Source organism: Penaeus monodon, chromosome 12 (genome assembly GCF_015228065.2).
Source record: "Penaeus monodon isolate SGIC_2016 chromosome 12, NSTDA_Pmon_1, whole genome shotgun sequence".
NCBI lineage: Eukaryota > Metazoa > Arthropoda > Malacostraca > Decapoda > Penaeidae > Penaeus > Penaeus monodon.
This window is the reverse complement of record NC_051397.1, coordinates 23,759,600-23,767,099: the sequence shown is the minus strand read 5'-3', so window position 1 is coordinate 23,767,099 and position 7,500 is coordinate 23,759,600.

Below are 7,500 nucleotides of genomic sequence, written 5' to 3'. Positions count from 1 at the left end.
ACGACGTCTCATATGGCTGCCCCTACTAGCGAGATCTGCTCACATCCTTTGCTGGGGTTTTCTAGGGCGATTCAGTTAGATCACAGGGACATCATGAGACGACGGTGACGAAGCTCTCCCTGACCTTCCTCTCCATGGTAGTGGCTAAGACATCCTCCCGACAGTCTTAACATCGACCTTGCTGCCTCGAGACAGCTGCTCTGTCAATACAGTAGTCTCCACTGACGGGTGATAACTCCAACATCTCCACCGTCATCACAGGTACTGCAGCACCCTCATCTCCAACTACTCACACAGGTACTCGACACTTATGCATGAACCTTCATCTCAGGTTTCTTCCACAGGATTCACAGACCAGGACAGGGTGTGGTTACAGGCTCATACAGTTGGAATGAGAGAAATACCCTACCAAACTTCATTGAAGTTGCACAGGCTTAATGAAATATATGAAAGTGAACAGGAAAGTAGTGACAATAAGGCATTGTTTATCTGTTTTATTACGATTGCCTAAGGAAGTAAAAATGGCTTGTCTTCAGACGTAATTGGCATTATTCATCATACACTTCTGGGTAAGTGATTTCACCTAAGACCTTAAAGGGTTTCAAGTCATTAATGTGGTATTGCTTCTCATTAAAAGGTTGGTAGATATCATTCAGCAAAACGATAACAGGATCGATTTCCTTTCTGATGCGTGCAGGACCCAACCAGCGCGGATTTTGCAGTTTATCTACCCCAGTCTTAAGAACTCGATTTGATTCTTATATAAGACAAGATCTCCTTCAGTTAATACCTTTGGTTTGGCGGACCGCTTATCATAATGTCATGTCCACTGTTCCCTTGCGGTTCTTGTACGCTTGAGGGCGACCTTATGAGCTATATTGAGAACATTATAAAAGGTTCTAAATGACTCTGAATTGTAGACAAGATCGCTGGTAAGTCGAACAGGAAAATGGCCATGATGACCTGTCATTAATTATAAAGGCTGATCTGTACTACGATGAATGGCGCTTTGAAGAGCCAGCCCCACCTGAGGGACAAGCTGCTCTCATCGAGTAGGTGTTATATTTGCTTAACTACTCCCATTAGCTTGAGGATGATAAGCCATTGTCATGTTTGTCTTTAACTGCAGTAGTCAGCAATCTAAACAGCCGATTATTAAATTCAGATCCCCCATTAGTTTGTATAAGGCAATGAAGACCAAATATCGAAATGACTTCTTGGAGCATCGCATCAGCCACATAGTCGGCTTCCTTTGTTTTCGATGGAACAATTTGGATGTACCGAGTTAAATGATCAATGATGGTCAGACAGTAACGATAACCAGCCTCAGTTCTCCCTAGCTCAATTAAGTCTGCACTTATTTTCTCGAGAGGAACTGAGGACATCTGGTGGCTTTGCAGGAGGAGCATTTCTTGGGCTTCCTTTTTGTCATTAGCAGTCTTCACAGGTTGCAACATACTCTTTGACGTCATGAAGCATGTTGGGGGAATGAGACATGTCCTTAAGTTTGGCAAACATTCTAAATACACCACCTTCGAAGTTGTTGAGGAACCACAAGGAGGATTACAATTTGATCAGGCAAATTTCTCACATAATACAAAACACCAGTCTGGAGTTCAAATTCTTCCAAAGGGCATGGAGATTATCTGTGGGGAACTGCTTCCTCTTCCAGATAAGCAATGATTTCATGCCACATCGGATCCTTCAGTTGTTCTGATCTCATGGTCTTTGAGTCTGGATCTGCTATACTCACAGCTGAAATATTTCGACTTAACATATCTGGAATGTGGTGTGGCTTGTCCAGAATGGTAAATGAATAGCCAGACAGTTCATATGCCCACCTAGACATCCTTGGGAACTTTGTTTTCTTTGTGAAAACATACACAAGTGGTCGATGGTCAGTGTACAATGTGAATTTGTGACCTTATACATAAGGGTCAAATGCTCAGACACTTTCAATAATGGCGAGAGCTACTGTGTCAGTAGCAGAATATCGAGTCTTTGATCCCTCTCAACTTTCAACTGAAGTAGGCTATGACATGGGGCTTGTTCTCACTATCTCTCTGCATTAATGTAGCACCAATGGCAACTGGTGATGCGTCAGTGTGTATCTCAAATGGTTGATCAAAGTTCAGATTCAGTCAGGGCATTCATCAAAGAATCTTTAAAAGACTGAAATGTTTTCTGGTACTCATCTGTCCATTTGAATCTTGTATCTTTCTTTATAAATTGAGTTAAGGGTGGAGCTACATTAGCATAATCAGGAACATGCTTTCTGAAGGAATACTGTAGCTCCTAAGTATCGTTTCACTCCCCTTACTGTTTTTGGGGCTGGCATCTCTGCAAATGCTCGAATTTTGTCAGGATCAGGGAGAATGCCTTTAGGAGTAACTTGGAATCCTAAGAACCTGAAGTTCTGCAAAACAGATTCACATTTGTTAACATTTGGCTTAAATCCAGCACAATCTAATATATCCAGTGTTTCTTTCAGATGACACAGATGTTTGTCAAAGTTCTTACTGAAGACAACAATGTCATCTGGGTAAGCTAATGTATGACGGCCAAGAACTGCTCTAAGAATGACATTCATAGTTTACTGAAAAGTTGTTGGTACCATAGACAAACCAAATGGCATACGTTCCCACTGACAAAGGTGATAACCATCGCTGAATGGTGGCCTAGGGATACTCCAGTAAGAACTCCTACTGTCAAGTAGTGAAAAGATTGCTGTTTCTCTGAGCTCATCCATCAGCTCGTCAATCCTTGGCAAAGGGTGGGTGTCAGTTATTGTCACAGAGTTTAGTTGACGATAATCTACACAGAAGCGAACTGTTCCATCCATCTTTTTGACAAGCACTATGGGTAAGAGCCTGGTGATGTGCTTGGTTCAATCACACCAGCCTCAAGCACAGTATCGCACTCCTCCCATATCTGTTTTTTAGCTGCTTCAGGTAGTCGCCACTGATGTGTACAAGTACATAAAGGCTGAGTCTCATATGTAGGTATATGGTACTGTACACATGGCACAGTGCCAATAGAGAACTCATCCGATCTAAAAAGACATGGATAATTAGCCAACAATATCAAAATACCTTCATGTTGCATGTCTGATATATAGCTCAAATCTAGGCCATTTTCTTGATCGTCTGCTGCCACAGGAAATGTGTAATATCTAGAGGATCATCTAAGCTTGTCTCAGGAAAAAAACAAAGTCACCAACATCATAGCCGAAGTCTAGTTGACCATAGACTACATCAAAATCATCATCCTCAAATCTAAATTCTGGATCAGAGGCTTTACCGTTGTTCTTGAATTCCTCAGATAAAAGTTCAGTATCAGTAGAGTTATCCTTAAATTGCTCCTCAAGCAGGATATGATCCTTCAGGTGACAGCTACAGCTCCACCATTGTGGTCGAGTTGCCACATGCATACCATTGTGCAGGTGTATGGGACGAGCTCCTCCATTCATTACCCATACAGAAGCAATTCCATTCTCAGGCACAACTACTGTCCTAGGAACGACAACTTTGTCAGTGTCTGCTTCTAGAAGCACTTCTTTATCATTGAATGCCTGAGGTATAGTCACCAAAACATAACGACCACTAAAAGGAGGACATAAGATGGTTCTCCTGGGGCTAACTTCTGACAGTGATTCTTAGGAGTGAATTCGGCTACAGCAGTGTTATCTAAAGTCGTCCCAACAGCATAAGTAATAGGAAGGATTATCCCTTGAAGCTTCAGGTAATTTGTTTATGGAGTTTTACCAAATGGTAACAGAACATTTGTAGAAAATCCATACCAATAAGAACATCCCTCTGGAAAATCTATACCCTCCACCAAACACAATCTATGACAACACTTTCGGGTTCTCCTGCCATTACCAATTTATACATCAACATCCCACTCAGATGTAGCCTCGAAGAAACTCCTCGAAGATCGCCTCCCTCATGATAAATTCCTTTTGGAGTCATTGTCTGCCAAGCACCCATTTCAAGCTGAGTAACTTCAGATCCAGTACCAATAAAAGTTGTAACAGCTACTCCTCCAACACGGATGTTCACTAGAGGTTTCCCACATGGTCCTTGAGTAGTAATTTCAGTAAACTCAGATATTGTCTGGACCGCAGCCTCTGTCAACTGCCGTTCACCTTTGTATGAAATCTGGTGGTCCTCGGAAACTGACTTTTCAACAAGTAACTGAACCGAATCACCTTCCTTAAGAGTGAGAAGCTCTCTCAGCCAGCTTGGCAATCCTTGTAAAAATACCCTTCGAATTAACTCCTCATAGCTACCTATTATTTCTCGGTGTTCTCGACAGCATTGATACACCTTGACACACCTTGATTCCCTCAAGTATTGCATAAACATCAAGAGGAGCCTGCCCTGCAAGCATACACACTTCATGCAGTAGATTTAGAAAGTCAGAGGCTGAGCACGTTCCTCTAAACTTTTGTCTCAGCTTTTGTTTAAACTCTATCTTCGAGAAGATATCATCGAAAATGGGTGAGTTGATTATCTACTCAGCCTGTCCTCTGAGAGAGAGAGAGGGGGGGAGGGAGAGAGAGAGGGAGGGGAGAGAGAGGGGGGGGGAGAGGGAGAGGGAGAGAAAGAGAATGGGAGAGAAAGAGGGGGGAGACAAAACAGAGAGACCGAGGGAGAGAGTAAGGACGTCATTGGGGGGGGGGGGCTCTGATCGTAGACAGGAAAGTGACGAGACTGAGAGAGAGAGAGAGAGAGAGAAGAGAGGGAGGGAGAGAGAGAGAGAGAGGAGGAGAGGAGAGAGAGAGAGGGGGAGAGAGAGAGGGAGAGAAGAAGAGAGAGAGAGAGAGAGGAGAGAGGGGAAAGAAGAGAGAGAGAAGGAGAGAGAGAGGAGAGAGAGAGAGAAGGGAGAGAAAGAAAGAGAAAAGGAAAGAAAGAGAAAGAGGAAAGAAAGAGAAAGGGGAGAAAGGACGAGACAAAGAGAGAGAGAGAGAGAGGAGAGATGAGAAGAGGAGGAGAGAGTGGGAGAGGAGAGAAGAGAGAGAGAGAGAGAGAGAGAGAGAGAGAGAGAGGAGAAAGGACGAGACAAACAGAGAGACAGAGAAATGACAAGAAAGAGAAAGGAGAAAGAGAGAGAAAGAAAGAGAAAGGACGAGACAAACAAGAGAGAGAGAGAGAGAGAGAGAGAGGAGAGGAGAGAGAGAGGGGGAAAGGAGAGAAGAGAGAGGAGAGAGAGGAGAGAGAGAGAGAGAGAGGGGAGAGAGAGAGGAGATGGAGGAGAGAGGAGGGAGGGGGAAGAGGAGAAGGAGGGGGAGAGAGAGAGAGAGAAAGAAGACGGGACAAAAGAGAGAGAGAGAGAGAGACGAGGAGAGAAGAGAAAAGCGAGAGAGAGGGGAGAGAGGAGAGAAAGAGGACAAGAGAGAAAAATAGAGAGAGAGAGACAAGAGGGAGCGAGAGAGAGCGAGAGAGAGAGAGAGAGAGAGAGAGAGAGAGAGAGAGAGAGAGAGAGAGAGAGAAAGAGAGAGAGAGAGTCTCTGGACAAGTCGAACGGCCATTGTTGAATGAGGTGTTCGATAGTTTTTCCTTAACTCGCCCTATGCCTGGCAGTGCTATGAGGATTAATGACGTCATCAGCCAAAGCCCACCGCGTTGGAGTTTTCATTCAACCAAAGGTGGCCTAACATTAACACCGCAGCAGGAAGCTACGAACTAGCTAAGATCGTTGCACGCCTAATTACCGACCTGGCCGCTCGGTACACCCCTATGTATCTCTTGTCTTATATGCCTTGATAAAGCAATAAATACGAAAAGCCCCTTCGGCATATTCGTGTGTTTTGCTATACTTTTCTTAGTTGTCTTTAATTGCAATATTTATATATATATATATATAGATATATATATATAATAATATATATATATATATATATATATTTTATATATATATATATTATATTATAAAATTATTTTGGGGCTGGGGGTGGCGAATGGGTTAGAGCGTCGGACTCAAGTCTGTCACGACGGCAATCTGGGTTCGAGGGTTCGAATCCCCGACCGCCCGTTTTTTCCCCTTTGGGCAAGGAACTTCACCCGATTGTTTGCCTACCCAAGGGGTTGGCCAAGCCGCCCAAGTCAGTGCCGGGTAAATAGAGATGGTAAACCGTTTAAAAAACACGGAAGGCAATGGAAAAACCACCGCTTCAATTGCTAAAAAAAAATTCAGGGAAACCCCAATGATCGTAAAGGGCCGCGGGGGCCGAATGGTTAGAGCGCCCGGGACCCCAAAGGATTTGTCAGGGACACAATTAAATTTCGGGGGGTTGGGGAGTCCACCGCCCCGCCGCTTTTGCCCCCTTTGGGCAAGGAATTCACCTTGTTTGCCTTTCCCTACCCACTGGGTGGCCAAGCCACCCCAAAAAAGCCCAATGCTGGCCCCAACCCCGGAAAAATAGAGAGAATGTTTTCCCTAAAAGGTACCCCCGGCACTTTTTTCCGTGGAAAGGAATGGGGGCCCCAAACCACGTACCACCCCAAAAGAGCACCCACAACATGAAAAACAAAAAAAGTGTCAGCTGTGCCCACGGGCCCCCAGACATGAACCTACCTTTAAAAAGAAAATTATATTTTGGGTATATTAATATAATATATATATATTTTAATTATAAAAATATATATATAAATATTGAAATATTATAATAATATATATATATAAAATAATATATATATGGGTATATATATATTATATATATATATATATTAGAAAATTATATATTTTATATTAATATATTTATATTATATATATATTATATAATATAATAATATATATATATATAAAATTTTATGTGTTTGTGGTTTTATGTGTGTGTGTGTATATATTATATATATATAAAATATATATATATTAATAAAAAAAATATATTTAAATAAGTATATATAATTTTCCCATACATATATATATAAAAATATAATTTATATTAAATATATATATATTATTTTATATGTGTGTGTGTGGGGTGTGTGTGGGGTGTGTGTGTGTTGTGTGCCCGTATATATATATTTTATATATATATATATATATATATTATATATATTTTATATAATATATATATATATGGTGTGTGTGTGTGAATATATTTTATATATGTATATTATAAATATATTAATATATATATATATTAAAATTATAATATATATGTGTGTGTTTTGTGGGGGGTTGTGTGTGTGTGTGTGTGTGCGGTTGTGTGTGGGGTTTGGTTTTGTATATATTATAATATAATTATTTATATATTAAATATATAATATATAATATATATATATAGTATAAAAATTTAATAAAATTTTGTATATAATATATTTTATATATATATATATATTATAATATATAATATGTATGGGGTTTTTATATTATATATGTATATATATATAATATATATAAAATTATATATATATATATTATTATATTTTTTATATATGTGTGTGTGTGGGGTGGGGTGGGGGTTTGTGTATTTATAATTATATTAATATA